Raw genomic sequence first — 20816 nt, 5'->3', positions numbered from 1 at the left:
AGGTCAAGAACTTAGCATCTCTATCCAAAACAATTGTTCTAGGCATGCCATGTAATCTCACAATCTCTCTAAAGAACAAACCAGCAACATGCGAGGCATCATCCTTTTTGTGACATAGAATAAAGTGTGCCATCTTAAAAAATCTTCCACAACCACAAAAATTGAATCTCTCCCAAGTTTAGTCCTAGGCAATCCTAACACAAAGTCCATTGAGATGTCAATCAAAGGCTCACTAGGAATTGGTAAAGGAGTATACAAACCGTTGGACCTCACTCTGGATTTAGCTTGCCTACATGTGACACATCTGCCACAAATTCTCTCAACATCTCTTTTCATGTGAGGCCAATAGAAATGTTCCTACAAAACAGCTAAAGTCTTTGCAACTCCAAAATGTCCCATTAATCCCCCACCATGAGACTCCTGCACTAACAACTACCTCAAGGAACAATTAGGTACACATAACTTATTCTCTCGAAACAGGAATCCATCAAGCCTAAAGAACTTACCACAAAAGGTTTTCTCACAAGCCCCATATTTCTCAAAAAATTCGTGGTCATCAGCATATAAATTTTTAATGTGCTCAAAACCAAGCAATTTTGCATCAAGTGTGGAGAGTAATGCATACCTGCGAGAAATGGCATCGGCGACCACATTCTCCTTACCTTGCTTATGTCGGATGACGTATGGAAACGTCTCAATGAACTCCACCCAACACGCATGCCTTTTGTTTAGCTTGTGTTAGCCCTTCAAGTGTTTCAAGGACTCATGATCGGTGTGAATCACAAATTCCTTAGGCCATAGGTAGTGTTGCCACATCTCTAAAGCTCAAACCAATGCATACAACTCCTTATCATAAGTTGGGTAATTTAAGGCTGCCCCGCTTAGTTTCTCGCTGAAGTAAGCAATTGGTCATCCTTCCTGCATAAGAACTGTGCCTATGCCAATACCTGAAGCATCACATTCAATCTCAAATGTTTTCGAAAAGCTAGGTAAAGACAATAAGGGGGCATTAGTCAATTTCTATTGATTAATTGGAACGCCTTCTCTTTTTTTTCTCCCCATCTAAATCCAACGTTCTTCTTGATTACTTCGGTAAGTGGTGCGGCTATGCTACTAAAGTCCTTCACGAACTGCCGGTAAAAACTAGCAAGTCCATGAAAACTACGAACACTACCTACACTTGTGGGACTCGGCCACTCTTGGATTGCACATACTTTCTCTTCATCAACCTGCATACCATGTGCACTAACAACAAATCCCAGAAATACAAGCTTATCGGTGTAAAAAGTACACTTCTTCAGATTAGCAAACAACTTTTCTTTCCTAAGCACATCTAAAACAAATTTCAAATGTACTACATGATCGTCCACGTTTTTGCTATAAATGAGTATATCATCAAAGTAGACAACAACAAATCTGCCTATAAATGCACGCAAAACATGATTCATAAGTCTCATAAAGGTGCTCGGAGCATTAGTCAAACCAAAAGGCATGACTAACCATTCATACAAACCATACTTTGTTTTAAAGGCAATTTTCCATTCATCTCCTTCTTTTATTCTAATCTGATGATAACCACTCTTTAAATCAATCTTAGAAAATACACAAGAACCATGTAGCTCGTCTAACATATCATCTAAGTGAGGGATAGGATGACGATACTTTATCGTTATGTTGTTGATAGCCAGGCAATCAACGCACATTCTCCACGTCCCATCCTTCTTAGGTACAAGTAAAACCGGAACAGCGCATGGACTCATGCTCTCCCTCACGTGCCTTTTCTCCAACAACTCACTTACCTGCCGTTGAAGCTCCTTCGTCTCCTCGGGATTGCTCCTATAGGCTGGTCGGTTTGGAATTGTCACACCGGGCACAAAATCAATTTGATGTTCAATCCCTCGGATTGGAGGTAACCCACATGGTGTTTCCTCGGGAAAGACATCCTCATACTCCTGCAAAAGAGAAACAACGGAACTAAGGAAAGCTAGGTCAAGTCCGTTAGTGTTTAGACATGCCTCTTTGTACAAAAGTACAATCATCGACTGATTTGAAAACATTTATGGCTTAATTTCACTCACTTTTGCATAGAAATTCTGTTGTTTTCTCTCTAATTTTCTCTCAATGGCTGAATTTTGATTTTCTTTTTCTCTCTCATTTTTCTCGGCCTCTTTCTAATTTTCACACTTTTTCTTTTGTTCACCCTCTTTCTTTTGATCACTCTCTTTTTGCAATCTCACTTGATCCTCATATACTTGTTGCGGTGTCAATGGTACAAGAGTGATTGATCGTTGATTAAGAACAAAGGAAAGTTTGTTCGTAAAGTCATCATGCTTCACATGCCTATCAAACTGCCATGGACGCCCTAGCAATAAGTGTCCCGCTTGCATCGGTACTACATCACACAACACTTCATCTTCGTATTTACCGATTCGAAATGCAACTAACACCTGCTTGTTCACCCTTATCTCACCACTATCATTTAACTATTGCAACTTGTACGGTCTAGGGTGCTTCATCACGGGTAGTCCCAATTTTTCCACCATAATTGTGCTTGCAACATTAGTACAACTACCACCATCAATAATCACACTACATACCTTGTCTTTGACATAGCACCTAGTGTGAAAGATGTTCTCCCGCTGCACTTCATCAACTCCCTTTGCTTGCAAGCTCCTCAATGCTCTCCTCGCCACCAATGTCAATGCATCAGGGACTAAATATTCCTCCTCGGAAACGTCCTCCAATGGTGGCATGTCATCGGTGTCGGAATCTTCTTTGTCAGTCACAATTTCACCATTGTCTTGCAACACCATGACTTGCTTGTTTGGACATTGACTTGCTATGTGTCCTCTGCCTTGACATTTAAAACATTTAATGTCACAATTCCTAGAGGTAGAAGTGTCAGTTTTACCTTGAGGAACGTGGCGGGTGTTTGAGGACTTGGGCTCGGATTTGGACGTTTGTGACTTGTCCATCTACTTGGTATAACTCAGATTCCAAGAGGTAGAACTGGAGTTAACGGGCTGCACGTGACCCACCCCCCTTCTTGAGTTGTTGCTCCACTTTGATGGCCATGTGCACCATATCTACCAACTCCACATAATGCTGCATCTCTACCTTATCTTGGATTTCCCAGTTTAATCCAAATAAAAACCTAGCCATTGTAGCATCTCGATCCTCCTCTACATTAGCCCGGATCATAGAAATCTCCATCTCCTTGTAGTAATCCTCTACGCTCTGGCTTCCCTGTCTAAGACCTTGTAGCTTTTTGTACAACTCTCAGTAGTAGTAACTTGGAACGAACCGCTTTCTCATCACTGTTTTCATCTCCTCCCATCTCTCTATTGGTCAATCTCTATTCCGCCTCTTGTTTATAACAAGCTGATCCCACCAAGTAATAGCATAGTCAAAAAATTCAATCACATCTAATTTTACCTTCTTTGTTTCAAAATAGTTGTGGCAGTCAAATACGCAATCCATCTTCTTCTCCCACTCAAGGTATGCTTCAGGATCAGATCTACCTTGAAATGATGGAATCTTCATCTTAATACTACCCAAGTTGTTATCTTCTCAGTTCCTAACTTCTCTAAACCGCCCTCCATGTCTCCTATTACTAACAACAGAATCTCGATCATCTTCTTCATCAAAACCAGCCCTATAAGGCTCTTCATCTTCAACCCTCACTTCCCTCGGTTGAACTCTTTCCCTTCTCACGTGTATTCTCCATTTGATCTATCCATTTGTGAACCTGCTCTAGTTCCAACTTCATCACACGCCTCATCTCACTCATCATGGCCTCCATAAACACTTTCGGATCAGCCAGTTCCGTAGCATCTTCGGCAACGCTCTTAGCACTATTGTGAGACATGATTGCTGCAGAGCAAAGTTAGAAAGAAAAAAAAAAGACCTCACAGTTCTCTCCCTTACGTGTTTACACTCAAGAATGTGAATCACTCTACACTCATGTTTCACTCAAAAAAAATACATGGCTTTTAACCCTCTAATGTTCTCAACACTCTTGCCTTTTTCCACTCGATAATTCTCTTCCAGTTCTTTTGAAACTAAACAATACTTCAAAATTTCCAGCAACAATTCACCAAGAACTCATCAAGGAATTTCATATTTTAAAAGCACGAATACAAGGAACACGACTGATTAGATTTTTGAAAGCACATAATAGCAAAACTTCCACAGAGAGAAAAAAAAAAACATTTGATTTTGGGGTGAGGTGATTTTTGGGCTTATTGGAACCCAAAATGAATGAAAACACCAGAACGATGCAAATCATAGTACAACTTCAAAGGAACTAGTTCAAGTCCCAATTGGGCCAGCTACGAGAGAACGAGCAAGGAAGTTTAAAGCTGTACTCAACGAACTGATTCAAGAAGCATTGACTCAAGAAAATTCGTGAGGCCCATTGAGCATGACCCACATGAGCAACAAGGATTCATCAACATGATTCAAGTTCTAGAAGAATCTGGCCAAGGCTAAGCTTAAATTGACATGTTTAAGAATATCCTTTTTTGGGTCTAATTGTAAGGCTTGCATGCCATTTATTTTCCTTTTATTTGTTTTGACTTTTATGGGCATGAATGGCTGTGTTATCAGCCATTTAAAGCTCCCCACTTTCCTTTTCTATTTTAGGCATGTGATCAGTCAATTAAAGGGCTAATTGTCTTTTCTTTTTTTGTTCTTCCTTTTTTTAAAAAAAAAATGATTAGCAACTGGCTTTTGATAATAACAGAATAAGATTTCAAAATAAACTAAAACAAACAAAATACAAGCAGAAAGGGGTAAAGGAAATTCGGCGAAACTAGGGTATGTAAACCGAATTTGGAAACTACAAGAACACGAAATAAAGAAACAAAAGAAAGGTTTCTAAGAGATAGGCACACCTAAACTAGAACTTGTGCTCTGATACCAAATGATGCGAATCCGCCAAAATAATGAGATCCGACAACAGAAAGGAACCCAAGATCGTTCTACGTTCAGAATTTAATGATAGACCTCGACCCATTCTTTACCACAAACAAGAACCTTGGTATATATGACATCAACCTGTTGTTTATTGCAAAACAAGAACCTCAGTACATGGAAGATGCCACAAACGGTAATGGAAAAAACCATTTGATGAGTCATTGGTGAACACCACGGGAAATCCCGATAAGTTCGTATAGTTCTTCAAAGAACCGTAGAGAAAATACTCTCACAATTTACTCAATAATGATCTGCCTCTTCATTGTTGGTGGTTTGACCAGCCTTCATTGCTGGTGGTTTCAAATGATCAGGCCTATTGCCATGGGATAATTGTTTGTGATCAGCCTTCATTGCTGAAATTTATTGGAGCAGATTCTGTTCTTATTTCTACCATTACCAGCCTTCATTGCTGGTGGTTTCGAATGATCAGGCCTTGATTGCCATGGGATCATTGTTTGTGATCAGCCTTCATTGTTGAAATTTATTTCTTACCAGCCTTCATTGCTGCTGGTTTCAAATGATCAGGCCTTAATTGCCATGGGATCATTGTTTGTGATCAGCCTTCATTGCTGAAATTTATTTCTTACCAACCTTCATTGCTGGTGGTTGACCAGCCTTCATTGCTGGTGGTTTCGAGTGATCGGCCTTAATTGCCAAGAGATCATTGTTCGTGAAGAATGTAGGAGGTTGCAGAGACAACTGCTACAACACAATCGGAGGAGATCGTTTGATCCCAACAAATTGCAAAATATCCAGGCAGGGGTTAAGTAGTTCAGTGTTTCAAAGTATTGTATCCAAGCTGGGAATGGAAAATACCTATTCACCAGCTCGAGGGGGAGTGTGGGAAAACATGTTTTGTATTTTATGATGTAAATAGCTTAGTTTAGTTTATATTCAAAGCAGCTGTAAATAATGCTGCATATCAGGCAGCATGCTGGCACTGAACATGTGCCTGAAATTCTGGCAGCATGTTCCAGAAATTCTGGCAGCATTTAGGTGCTGAAAATCTGCCTGAAAAAATGGCACCAACTATGTAAACTTCTTCTATATAATGATAGCAAACCCTATGGAAGGGTAAGATAGTAAGACCAAAAATGTAGACCCTAAAATTCAACAATAGGAGATGGTGCCAAAATGCCCTATGAATCGCTTAAGAAAGTAGCAAGGCCATGAAAACTGCGAACCTCAGTAATAGTCCTAGGCTCAGGCCACTCTCTAATGGCTCTAACCTTTTTTGGATCAGTGGCTATTCCCACACAAAAATCACAAAACCAAGAAAAAGAACAGTAGACTGTAGGAAGTTACACTTCTTGAGGTTAGCAAACAACTTTGCTTCCCTCAAGGTGGCAAAGACCTCATGAAGATGTATCAAGTGCTCCTCCCTAGATTCATTGTAGACCAATATATCATCAAAGTAGACCACTAGGAACTTTCCTATGAATGATTGTAGAATATGTGTCATAACCATCATAAAAGTGTTGGGCGCATTAGAAAATCTAAATGGCACGACCAACCACTCAAATAAACCATTTTGGGTCTTAAAGGCCGTTTTCCACTCATCTCCAGATCTAATTCTAATTTGGCGATACCCACAATGCAGGTCAATCTTGGAGTAGCAATTAGAGTCAGCTAGCATTTCAAGCATATCCTCAAGTCTAGGGATAGGGAACCCATACTTGATGGTGATTTTGGGGATGGCTTTAATATCCGCACACATCCTCCAAGATCCATCCTTTTTTTGGACTTAGGCAAGTTGGTACAACACATGGACTAAGTCTATGTTTAACAAAGCCCATGTCAAGGAGTCCTCCTTCCTGCTTATTCAATTCAACATGCTCTTTAGGGTTCATCCTATAATGTGGCAAGTTAGGTAACTATGAACCTATAATGAGATCTATGGCATGCTAAATGTCACGCATAGGTGGTAGCTCATTAGGTAACTCACTAGGCACAACATCAAAGAACTTAACTAGCAACTCTCCTACCTTGGGTGTGCACTCACATAAAGATTCTTGATACTCAGAAGGAACCTCTCGAGCGATGATTGCTAAAATGCACCTGTTTTCTAAGCTTTCTCACTCAAAAGTCTTACGATCAAGCAAGTGAATATTTCTTTGAATTGGGGCTTGACGGACTATCTTGTTCCTTAACTTAGGATCTCTGGGGTCGGGCTTGATAGGCATCAAAATGATGTTCTTATCTTTGTGCCTAAACACATAAGAGTTTTCCCTACCATGATTGGTTATATCATGATCAAATAACCGTTGTCACCCTAACAGGACATGGACGACATCCATCAAGAGTACATCTATAGTCTCCCATTTTGATGGGTGCAAGACACCTCTCGGTAACAGGTAGATTTGTCTTATTTTATGTAGTTCGCCTTAAAAGGTTGAGGGTGTGTCTCTCCTTTAATGTTTAATCTTCCTAGAGCAACATTAGAGATCGCATTCATGCTACTACCCCACATCAATAACAAGCTTTGCATTCATGCTACTACCCACATCAATAGCAAGCTTACATGTCCCATCTCCACAATGAATGAAAATGTGGGAAAAAAAAGATGGTGGTCCATTTCCACTTCTCACTATCCATGGTAGTGGATAAGACAAGCCTAACCACACTAACATGGTGGTCATCCTCCTCAAAATCATCTACAAGTTCACCCTCATCTCTCAAACACTCAACATCATCTACAACTTGATCCTCATTATCGAGCAAATTATCAATCTCACGCTTTAAAGCTAAAGCTCGTTAGGGATAACGGGCAGCAATATGACCTCTAGCATGGCAACAATGACATTGCACAAATGACCTACTAGCTTGAGGATCATTGAGTCCCTAGAGCGAACAACATGATGGGACTCTAGTTGCTTCGCAAAACTTTCTCTAGGGTTAGACAGAGGGATGGTAGGTCTAGGGTGAGGAAAGGATTTGGACTCACGTGACTCATTCACCTGAGATGAAGACATAAGAGAGCTCTTGAGATACCTTTTGATGGCAAGCACTTTTTGATAGGCTATCGCTAAAGACTCTGGAGAGAATAGCTCAACCTATTGATTAACATCCTCCTTAACACCATTCACAAACCTAGCTACAGACTACAATGCAATGTGTGAGCTCAACAACATCACTACTAAGTATCAGTTCCTCAAATCAATCAATGTAGCTAGCTACGGTAGTGGTTTGTTTATGGTTCAAGAGCTCAATGAACAACTAGCTCTTACAGGAAGGAGGGATGTACTTTTCTTTCAATTGTTGTCTCATCACTTCCCATATGGTAATAGGAGGCTCACACAATTGTTCCAAGATTTGTTGTACAGTTTGCCAATACTTCTTTGCTGGTCCTACAAGTTTCATCTTGGCAAAACAAACTTTATCCTCACCCCATATACTATACCAATTAAAGAAATCCTCCATCTCTGATAACCAGTCTAAAAAGGAGCTTAGGTCAAGTTTCTTATAAGCACGCACATCCACCTTGACCTTTTTTGTAACATCTCCATAGTCTTCCCAACCCTACCTATGGGAATGTGGAGCATGCCTAAGGCTAGGTTAATATTCTACAACATTAAAAACTCCTCAAGGTTACCTTCCTCAAACCTAGACACTAGATTAACCTAAGGCTGGAGGGGCTGAATTTGCCTACCGTTCTATTTTGGAGCCTGACTCATATTGTTAGGTACTAGAGGAACCCCAAGAGTAGGAAGGATACCCTAGGCTGACCCTACTAAATATGGGGATTCGTTAGGGTGCCTAATTGATGGCTCTATGTCTTCCACAACAAGGCATTTACCTAACATCTTCAAGACTTGGTCAAACTATATTGTGAGGTGCTCAAACTTTTGGTCCACAGGCTCATGAAGAGTGTTTAACCAGATAGACAAGGACAAGGTGTCATTTGGTGCAAGTTTAGTATAATCAGGGTCAACGAATTTGTTGGTGACCATGGTTAATGCAATATGCTGTATCAAGAGGACTAAACTTGACTATGAATGATATGAATTCTAAAATTACTACAATGCACAAGCATGAAGCTACAGAACATAATGCATATGAATGCATATGGTCTCACATGACATGGCAACATGGGAATGACTAGGTAAGGGTACGAACAATGATGCAATGATGAGTTAGCTAGGGCAGATTTTTTTTGAAGGGTAATACAAAACTTGGAATTATGCAACTATGAATTTTCCCTAGTCATATACAAACAATAGTCAAGAAAATGTGAGAGTTCATTCACCTTGCCAAAGATTTGGAGCACAAATTGAGTTCACCATTGAATTCCAATGTTAGTCCAACAATTTTTCAAGTCCCTACTCTCAAATTCTCAGGAAAACAGTCGTCAAACAGTAGTTGGAACTTGATCTTAATGTTGATGATGCTTCAAAATTCTGACATTTGCTCGGGCGGCCCAATATTAGGCTGTATTTGATCTTAGGAATGCAAACCAATCTTGATAACTTAATTTTTCCTCAAAAATATTTAAAATCTCATAAAAAAGTTCAAATTCTCAAGGCAGGAAGCAATATATCGCAAGTCTAGGCAAAACAAGGGAACCCGACAACTTCCTCACCTGCGTGGCTAGCGCATGGAATGCGTGAGCTGCCGATGATGGATCTCCAGTGATGGGTTCCGACTGGTGGTAGATCAGAGGGTAAGGATTCCAGTGATGGTGGAGGTGTAGCAAAAACAAATGCAGGAAATAAGGGATTTAGAAGGGCTGCTGGCTGGGGTAGTTTCAGGTGGCAGATGCAGACCACTCCCCTATCATATGGAGACGATATTGTAGGGGAAGGAGTTTCGGGGGTGTCTGATTGTGATGGTAAGGGAGATGTTGTGAAGAGAGATATAGAACAGAGAACAGAGAGAAGCAGCAACAACGGTAGGAATACAGAACAGAGAGAAGAACAAGAAGGGGAAGGAATAGAACAGGGGTGAGAGATAGAATTAGAGGAGAGATAAGAGAAGGAAGAAGGAGAAGAGAGGAGGAAGAAGGAGAAGAAGAAGAACAGCAGAACAGGAATACAGAACAGAGAGAAAAAGAAAGCAAAGGAACAGAACAGGAGTGAGAGACAAAATTAGAAGAGAGATAAGAGAAGGAAAAAGGAGAAGAGAGGAGGAGGAGGAGGAAGAAGAAGAAGAAGAAGTAGAGCAAAACATGTGTGGGAGAGCGAGAAAGACAGAGGGAAACTGCAATCTGGTTCAAACAATAATTGTACATCCACTAGCATGTCCACCACTTAAACCACTAATACAACTAACACATATTTATAGAAAAGGCCCAACTAAACATATAACTACATATACTAAAATTAGTCTCTAAAAAAATACAGAGAGTTCCTCCATACACATCTTTCCTAAACCTACACCTAAAATACATGTGCCAAATGGGCACCCTAAGGGGTATAGGTGGTCCTCCATCATTAGGCTTAGAAAACAAAAGATGATGAACAACTAACAGAAAGGGAAAAAAAAATCACAATTGAGCATGAAAAACCGAACTCCATGAGTAATTTATCAAGTTGTCTCTCCTTGTATGCATACACATGTGTATGCCTACACATATCGTGGCTAATTAGGCTGTCTTAGAAAAATTCATTAGTCTAGTAGTCAGCACTCTACCATCAAATCAAGTTTCTTGTTGTACGTGAGGGCTCTTGTTGGACTCCGCTTAACAACTTACGCTTTCTTGTTGGATCCAATGCTACCTAAAACATGATTCTAGTTCAGGGAACCCTCTTAAAAATATCATCATTCTTTCTTTCCACAAAAGCCAAAAACTAGCAAACCAAGCATAGTGTTGCAAAACTTCCTTTTTCTTATTTTTAGAAAAACCTCAAAACTTCACTCTCATGAAATCTAGCACTTTCTTGAAGTTCACTCATCACTTTAGAACTTAGCTTGAAATCTGTCTAAAAATCTAATCGTTCAAATTGATTTTTTCTCCATTTTATACAATTTCCTAAGAAATTGGGCATCTTGTTGCTTTCTAATTATTGATCTAACCTTTCAAGCAAAAGGTTTTGAAATTCTTTATAACATAAATTTTGTTTCCAAAATGGTTTAAAAATACATCTTTATACCATCCAAAATCAGCTTTCGACATGTTTCAATTGATCCTATGTAGTCTTTTATGCTTTTGGTAAATAATAGAGCTACTCAGAATTACAAAGATAGCAGAATAGCCATTTTCATTTGACATAAATCTTTTCCATCTTATGCTTAATGACGAGAAGGTTAACCTTCTCAGAATCATGGAGAACCAAAAGAGTAGAAGGATCTCCATCTTCCTCATGATGGGGGATATTGAGTGGCTCCTGGCAGCTTTGGATGACTTATGGAGCTCCTTCAACGCCAAGCTCCTTTCCCCCTCTTGGCTAAGTCGCTTGAGGTTGAAGGAGAATACACTGTTGCTCATGCTTCTAAATCGTGGTAGCGGATAGCGTAATGTAACGGTAACGGGCATAACGGGAAGCAGGGGTAGTGGATGTTACATAACGGGAAGCGAGTGTAACGGCCGTAAATTTTTTTGAAACAGACACAACCTTGTGCATATTAGCGTACTTGCATGCTTTAAGATTTTAGCCCTTCTTAGAAAGAGTTTGTGTATTTTGGATCCTTTCGTTCTAGTAACTAAGTTATTTGGTAAGGGAAACAAGTTTACACTTGTTTTAAACCACCATTGTGCGTGTGTATTTATACTTCTCATTGTTTTTATCTGTGATAAATTCTTATGTGTGCTAAATAAATTAATAAAAAAAAATACATTATACACTCCATCAATCTATTAGACACATAAGACATACGAATAATACAAATATAAAATAGCAAGAAAAGAAAGAAGGTTGAAGTTGAAAAATATAGAACATAAATATCACATTACTAATATTATCAAAATAAAATGTTTTCCTAACAAGTTAGTATTTTCAAAATTTTAATTAATGCATCTATTGTGAGTATTTAAAGAAATAGTAAATTCTGTATCATTATCATCCTCATTATAATTTTTTCCCCCTCTTGCCACTTGGTATATTGAAAATGATATATGAAAGAGGGAAAAAGTGAGAAGAAAAGGTAAAAAATAAAATAATTTTTTCGCATAACAGTCCTGTAGCATTTACATAATGGCCGTAGCGGCCTTTATGTAATGGTCGCAGTCCGTAACGGCCGCTACGGCCATGATTTTTCTTCCCACCAATTTCACGGTGTAACGGTATTAGTAACCTAAAAAACCGTTACGTAACAGTCGCGGCTGTTATTTAAAACCATGTTGACACTCCAACTCACAGAGAACAAGTTCAGCAAGTTCCTTGACCTAACAGAAATCAACACAGGTGGCTAGAGGGTCGTCACCATCCTAGAAGGCCTCGACTCAAAAGGATGGGCCAATCATCACCGCCATGAAATAATAGAGTCATAGAGTGATCCCTAGCTCACCAGCCTATTCCAAGACTTGGTCAAGATCAACAACCGAGTCATACTATTCGGAATCCCAATTGACCCCAAAGGAGCTTCACCCAAGCCTCTTCCGGTGCTTGATTGAGCTTGCCGTCACTGTGGTGGCTACATCAAGCTCTCCGTTGGCAAATCGCAGACGAAGGTTGCTAAGAAGGTGAATGAGTGCATGGAATCCTTCATGAATATCGTCCAAGAAGCTGCCAGAGCCCCAAATGATCTTCTATTTTTAATCTTCTGGGCCTAGCATTTTCAGCCCAGCTAATTTGCAAATTTTAAGGACTTAGGTTCTAGGTTTACTACGGGCCACTCAATTTCAAGCTCAAGTTCCTTTCCTTCCAGGCTTTCACTCTCTGGGTCTTCCTCTCCTTCACCATCTGTTAAGCCATCTGCCTCCCCCCCCCCCCCCCCTTTCTCTTCCAGCTCTGGCCCTTCTGTTTTCATGGACTTACAAATCTGGTTTGGGGCTCCAGTTACACAGCAGGTCCAGCTCGAGCAGGCTGACTTTCTTTTGGCTGATAAGCATCCTATTGGAGAGCCTCCAAACCCCAATTCTGTGGAGGAAAATCTGGCAATCATCCCTGCAGCAGTCACAGGCATGCTGTGTTTTGAAGACTGCCCCCTCTCACCATCTTTGAGGGAACTAAATGAGCTGGAGGCTAGGGTTTTGAGGATTTGACCCTGCAGTACCTACTAGTCCCTCCAACATTACTAAAGAGACTAGCAAAAAGTTGCTGTAACCTTTCTGAAACAGTGCCAAAATAGGTAATGATTTGAGGATTGAGTTGCTGTTGTGCCTAGAAATTGTCTTACTTGCAGAACAGAAACTCACAGTAGTCATCTGTTTGTTATTTTACGGATTTAGTAATTACTTGAGTCAAAAAAGGTTGCCAAAACACTATTCTGAAATCTCAGTCTTTATTTCTAATTTTTCCTTTTATTCCTACACATATTTGTATCAAAAGCCCAGCCTATACAAAATAATTTTTGTAAAGATATTTTAAAAAATGAAAGAATGTACAATCTTATGATCCTACCGATCCTACTACAATCCTATTACGATCCTACCAATTTATGATTTTAGGTAGGATCAGGATCATTTTAATAAAGTAGATCAAATTGCAATTTTACAACCATGCTGCCATCCAAACCTCTTCGTCATCCCCCAACACTTCCGTTACCGTAGTCAAAGACAATGCTACCATGGCTGAACTATCACAAGAAGAAGCTTGAGAAAAAATTTTCGGTGATATGTTGGATTCTAGCATGTTCTTCAATCATGGAAGGTACAGATTCATCGGCAAGAATCTGATCATGGATCAGTTGAAGCTAAGGACTCGATCCAAACACAAACTTGGTGGCCTAGATTTTTTCCTCCTGCCTCTTAACCATCTCAATGTTAACACTAACTATTTGATAGATATTGAGTTTGTCACATATACCATTCAAAGTGCTACAATACTCACCTATGGAGCTACCTTTTGGTCATGTTTGGAAATTTTCTCATACAAGTCAAAGACGCGAAGTTCATTTTTATCATGTGAGAAGCTTTCATGAAGATCATCATGTATGACTTTGGTTGTTCTATAAAACATGTTTGCAGAAATTCATGGCTACATGCTATTCTGCTTTCTACAACTACACTAGCAATATGTCAGTCTCTTTCATACACTATTCATAATCCTCAGTCTTAAGAGAGAGCAGATAATGAATCAAATACTTGGGCTGCACTTCTGTGTTAACATACACATGTATTTCCAGACACCACAAGTACTTGGAGGACCCAACCAGTTTGGTGGCTGTGATTTGTACCTTACATTTAATAGCATTAGCCAAAGCTCTCCCTATAGAGGTCCAATCAGCACACACCAGTATCAAGAATGAACAACATAACATGAAGAATTAGTTGCACTTAAATAGCACTACATGCCACACATAACTGAGCATACCACACTTTGACAACACAAAATAGAGTAGACCACAACGAAGCATTGCAAACACTTAAATTACAATACAAGCACCCTATAAACAACCTAGCACATATACAAGCATAAAAAATAAATCACATCATTGTAAGAGGAAACATCAAATTGTAACAACAGTCTGCCAAAAGTGCGGTCTCCTTCTCCTTCTCCCATGGTGGCAAATAGTAGCGTAGGCTTCTTCTAAGCACTATGGTCCTAAACTCTTATATTTATATATCATTTTGATTTAAATTTAGTTTTTACTACTTTCTACTTTCCAGCCAATGCCAATATAGAAAGTGACGAGATCTAGAGAGCATAGACAAGAGTCAAGCTCATAGCTCTACCCACCTAACCCTTTTAAGTTTCCACTTTCCACAATCTTGCAAATGAAGAAAAGTGCCCATGCTTTGAGAAGCGTGAAAAATGTGTGGAATAGCTTGGGCCTTGGTACTTAGGGGAAGTCTGAAACATGGGCATGAATTATTGCACAAACCAATACATATTCTCATGAATCTTGGATATTTGGAATTTCATGTTACTATGCATTACCTAATATTTTAATTTAATTGCATGTTCACTAAAATTCTTTAAAGTGAATAGTAATTATAACGTTTTAAAATTTCACAGTTATACTTGACAATTAAAATTTTTAATGTATTAGTTAATAATTTATTTATATTTCTAATTTATTATACAAAATTACATACTTCTGGTATAATTAGTTTTTTTATATTCTATTTTTCTTAAGTTGTTTGTTGTGTGTCTTATATAGTTATGGGCTAATTAAAAATATTTTACTTCAAGAACCTCTAGATTATTTTACACATTTATGTTTTACTAATTAATATAAATAGAATTAATTTTAGTTTTGCATACATATATGTTTGACATTATGCTGAAAACACCAGTTCGACTACCTCATTGACCGACCAGCCTGACCAGCCCAATGGCTTCACTGAGTTAGACACCAGCACGGTTTTTAAAATCATGGTTAGAACTGCATCAAACTAGTCAGATTCACAAAAGTTTAATGCTTTGATACCATGTTGTAAATTTCAATTGAAGAAAATAAAAAACACATAGAGTTAAAGATAGAAAAAAGGAGAAAATGGAGAGAAGGCCTAAGTTGCAGTCTCTTGGAGCATTCGTACAACTCTTGTTCTTCCCTCTTTTATATTAATAATAAAAACATCAAGGGAAAAACTCCCCCCACCCACACCACCTTATTACTGAAAATAACATATTTTCTCTAAACAAATAATAAACCTATAGAACACTTGGCCCATTCTAACCAGATTTATTATTCGTATACCGTTGTCGATATAATGAAAAGGAAACAAAAAATAAAATTTGTTGCAGATTTGAAAATGTGCAACAAATTCAAGTTTCAAAAGAAAATACAGACCTAGGGTAAGAGAGCAAAATAGAGGGAGAAAAGATGAGGAGATTAGAGGGACAAGTCCCTCCAGCCGGCCTTTGGAGCTTACCTACAACTCCAAATTTGCCTTCTTTATATATTAATAGGATGTGAGATACAAAAGTAGCGCAGCTCGCACCACCTAATTACGAAAATAGCATATTATTTTAATATCTTCAAACATTCCACTCAAGCAGGAGGTGCATAGATATCATCAAACCCTGATGTGTTAAGTCCTCACAACCTTAAACATAGCATTCCCTCACAAAGTGGCAATCAATCTCAATGTGCGTTGTCCTCTCATGAAACACTACACTAAGTTGCTAACCACGGTTCAACAATCACAAGAAAGAGCTTGAGAAGCAGACTAGAGTCCTGTTTGGTGATATGTTGGATTCTAGACGGTATGGATTCATTGGCAAGAATCTCTCATGGATGGATTGGTCAACCCAAACAAAAATTGGCAGCCAAAAACTCTCCTCATTTCCTCTTAATCATCTCAACATCAGAACTAATTGGTTAATTGATATTGGGTTCCTCCTACATATCCTTGAGAGTGCTATAATACTCACTAATGGACCTACCTTCATGCTCATATTTGAAAATCTTCTCATACAGGTCAAAAACATGAGTTTGGTTTTTATTTTGTCAAACATTCTCACAAAGATCATCCATACAACTTTGGTTGTTCAATGATACATCACTTTTGCAGCAATTCATAAATCCATGTTATTCCGCAACCACACAAGCAGCGTCATTCTCTTTCACCCAATCTTCATGATCCTTAAGAGTCTAAAGATGGAACAGAATGAAACAAATACTTATGCTTCACTTTTTGGTTAATTTACACCCGCATTGCTTGAGAACCAAAAATTAAATAAATAGTTGGAGGACCCAATCAGTTTGATTGCAGCGATTTGAACGTAAATGTTGGCCTTACAAGGCTTAACATCCTATTTTGATGCTAACAAACAAGTGGAACTTAACATATTTGATGAGTGATGATATTTCAGATCTTGCATATGTGAAAGCAAAGTCAAGTACTCACAAGGATTAAATTGAAGCTTATATTTCAAAGGAACATGATCATATGAAGCTTAAAGAATAATTAAAGGAATGGATGATATATTAAAGCTTGATGTCTATGAGAGGATGAACTTGATATGAAAGTTGAAGAAATGATGGACCCAAAGCATGGACATACATGAAGACTTCAAGAGATGAAGGATTTGGAATCTTAAGGAAATTTCATGTAAGTACTTCAAGTAAATTCAATATTGATGCATAAAGCTCTTAGGATTAATTACTTGGACCTAAATACCTTTTAACATACTTGGAAAATATTTTTATAAGGTCAGAAGTTGTTTCAAAAAGGTTAAAACTGTTTTTTGAATGAAAAGCAATTAAGTGGGATTTTTCCAATCTGTTAATTTTTCTACATCCATATTGATGAGCATATTTCTCTATCCAAAACTCATTATTTTAAAAAGTGTTCAACATGAAAGTTGTAGGATTTTCTCTTAGCTTTCTTTTGACACCAAGAACGTTAAATTTGTAGCTATATGGAGAAAGTTATGATCAAATTACTGAAAAAGGGTCAAAGCTGTCAGCAACACAGTAATCTGGTCTAGTCAGTCGGCTGACCAAAATGAACTGTGTTCAATCAGCTGAATGACCAATTAATAAAACTAAAATTTGGGAGACAAAATGCACCCAATCACCTGTCTAGTCGGCTGACCCTGCATAAACACCCTCCCAGCCGCCTGGTCAGCCAACTGACCCTACGGAAATTTAAAATTTGGCCTCCAACGGGAAAATTCTAAAAATTAGTTTTTTAAATCTAAATGTAATGAAAACTTGGGGGATACTCCAAGTCACTTGAGGATCAAGTAACATACTCTTTAAAGTCTATAAATAAGCCTCAAAGATCATTAAAATTAAGAACCAAGAACCAAGAATCAAAATCAGCCATCAAACTCTCTCAAGTGCTCTCTTCATTGAAAGGCTCTCTTGCTCATACCTTGTGTACGAATTCAACTGAGCTTTTACTGATCTTCTTCCAACGGAATTGTGCCACAAAGTCTAAATCTTTCAATCATTGAAAGAATTAATCGGTGATATACTTCCTCGAGCTTCAAGTTAAAATTCCATATTGTTATTTACTTTGAAGTATACTAGTTTGTAAATTGTACTAATCAGCTCCTTGAGGAGCAAGCTCTTTGTACACATCTATTTTATTTTTATCTTGTAGATTGACGAATCCAAGGATTGTTTGGATTGTTGGCTAAGTAAGGGGATATTGCTTAGAAAGGCGGGCTCTAGCCTATTTGAAGGAGTGACTGAGTGAGGGGATATCGCTTGGAGAAGGCGAGCTCTAGCCTTAACAAAGGAGTATGTAAAGGTTTGTTCCACCCGTTAACGGAACAGGTTTAGTGAATTCTTTGATGGTTTTGCCAAAGGCAAGGACGTAGGCTATGTTGAAGCCGAACCTCGTAAAAATCCCAGTCTCACTCTCTCTTTCCCTTACTCTTATTTTTCAGTACTTATTTCAATTGTGTGGATGGTTTAAATTTAAAAATCATATAAACTACGTATATTTGGAAATCAAGTAAACTTTAAGTTTAATTTTGATTTTGGTTGTGGAAACCGAGAGGGAGTACGTTGGTTGAACCATTCTTTGCAGAAACCATACGGGAGTACGTTACTTCGCTAAACATCCCAAAGGTAAATAAACTTAAGAGTTTATTTGAATTCTGAAGTATGGAAAGAGTAATTGGATTTTATATTGAAGAAGAAATTTCATATATACAGGGCTTTGTTCAAACTCATATTCACCACAGGGCTGAAAACATCAAAAGTTGAAAGTTACATATATTATATTGATTGTGATTGAATGGTATAAAACTTGAGATTAATTTAATAGCGTTTATATTCCAAGAGATCTAAATCTTGAATCTTACATCAATCTAATAGTGCTGCAGTAAACTTATATTTGGCAAACAAATTGGTTGTTGGTTTGAGCATTGTGATTGATTGGCTTTACTGGTTTAATTATTTGTGTGGTTGAAGATTGAATGTTTTATTAGTTGTCTTGTTGATTGTTTAAAAGAAATCGAGTTCTTATTTGATTGACAAAATAGATAAAGTAAAAGAATTGGTTAAATATTAAAAGAAGTTAAGGACTTTAAAAAGAACTAAAACAAAAGTTTTAAAAGCCAATTCACCCCTCACCCCCTCTTGGGAAGCTATCCTAATTTCAGTAAACAATATCAGGAAAGCTTTCTTTGTAGAGGACAAAAAAATCCACCCCTCAATATAGACGGTACACACCAATACAAAGAATTAAAAACACAGCAACAATGCAAATTAGGCAGCACACACTAACACAAAGCAGCACTCTAACTTCAAAGGTTGAGAAGTTCAAAAGGCAGCCAAGACTACAGAATTCAGCATTCTAGGAGGAATCACAGATATAAATAGCCTCTGCAAGGTTCGCTTTGACCACATAATACACATCAAATAACTGCAAGTACTTAAGCAGGCATGCAGACACTCAATAAACAATCTAGTAGTAGCTAGAAGCATTTGCAAGCATGGCTAGATTATCATATACACACACAACATCATTACAGAATCTTCACTTGACAACCAATCAGAAGAAGCATCAAAACAGCAACAACAATTTACAAGAGACAGTATGTAATTGTCTTTAGTCTTTACATCAACAAACTACCACAAGCCAAACAATACCCATAAGAGTCGCTCATAGCAGAGAGGAGGAGATGAAATCCTAAACAAATCTCAAACCAGAGAAAAGATCTTTATTTTAAGAATTGGCATGGGGGAGAAAGGAAGAAAGGAAGAGAAATGAATACGACTTAGATTAATCAGGCTTAGATAGGTTTGGTGCTCTAATATCATGTTGTAAATCTAAAATAATTGAAGTTTCAATGAAGAAAATACAACTCTAGGGTTAGAGAGGAAGAAAAGAAGAGATTAGAGGGAAAAGACCAATTGACTTTTTGATAGAACATGGAGGATAAAAATACCCGCACTTACGCCACCTAACCACTAAAATAACATATTCTCTTCCAACCAAAACAAAGAATCAACAGCATACGACTAAAGGAAATCTAAATTACAAGTGAATCCAAGATGAATGTGCCAAAATCCAAGTAGTCCCTACCATGGTTTGAAAACTTGGACAAGCTTGTCTAACCCGATTTAATTGGATTCGGCCAACAAGCTAGTCTAGTCAACTTACTAAAACTGAAATTCTTATGAATCGGGATTGACCCGGCCAAACCAGCCTGAAATGGCCAAAACTGGTCCGAACCGAGGTTGAAGGAGGGTCAACCTTGTCCTTGCTTAAAAATAAAAAATAAAAAAATTAATAAAAAAAATTAATAATGTTGAGAAAAGTGAAGGGGGCCTAACTTAAGCCTAGGACCCATGTGAGAGGAAATGAATAGCTTACAACTGCACCAATTTGAGGCTTATGTTTATTCATGGAATATGTCAAACGTAATGCATTTACTCACTATTTCCCAAGCAAACAAATTTATCGTATCTTCTTCCAAAAAAAATTTTTCAAAAAATAATATAATAATAAATTGACATACAATACGACGACAATTGGCCTGTTTCAACTAATATTTTTGACTAAAATATAATAATAAATTATAAAATATTTTTATGAAAATAAGAAAGTTATACAATTTTTTTAAGGTGGCTGCTTGTCATTGTTTTTAGCTTTCATTGGACTAATAAAAGTGAATTTAATTAACATTTTTGTAATACAATATTATTACATAAACAGTATACATACATATTCATATTACAAATTATATCTTACTAGCATTACCGGTTCAACCATTCAACCCACCATCAAACCGGTCGAACCAACTAGGTGGCTTAACCAGCTTAGCCACCATTCTGATGCTTAAAACTATGGTCCCTACATTGAAATTTGGATAATTTACCAATCCTTTCTT

The 20816-nt window shown here is 37.9% G+C and overlaps 1 protein-coding gene across 3 annotated transcripts in view; it reads right to left on the bottom strand.

Annotated features, from left to right (window-relative positions):
* Positions 1-20816, bottom strand: part of LOC131154281 (RNA-dependent RNA polymerase 1-like) — a 53854-nt gene that overhangs the window by 13925 nt on the left and 19113 nt on the right. The window lies entirely within an intron of this gene.

The sequence above is a fragment of the Malania oleifera genome, chromosome 4, assembly GCF_029873635.1.
Source record: "Malania oleifera isolate guangnan ecotype guangnan chromosome 4, ASM2987363v1, whole genome shotgun sequence".
NCBI lineage: Eukaryota > Viridiplantae > Streptophyta > Magnoliopsida > Santalales > Ximeniaceae > Malania > Malania oleifera.
The sequence above is the reverse complement of the archived record's forward strand: the minus strand, read 5'-3'. Positions and strand labels throughout refer to the sequence as shown.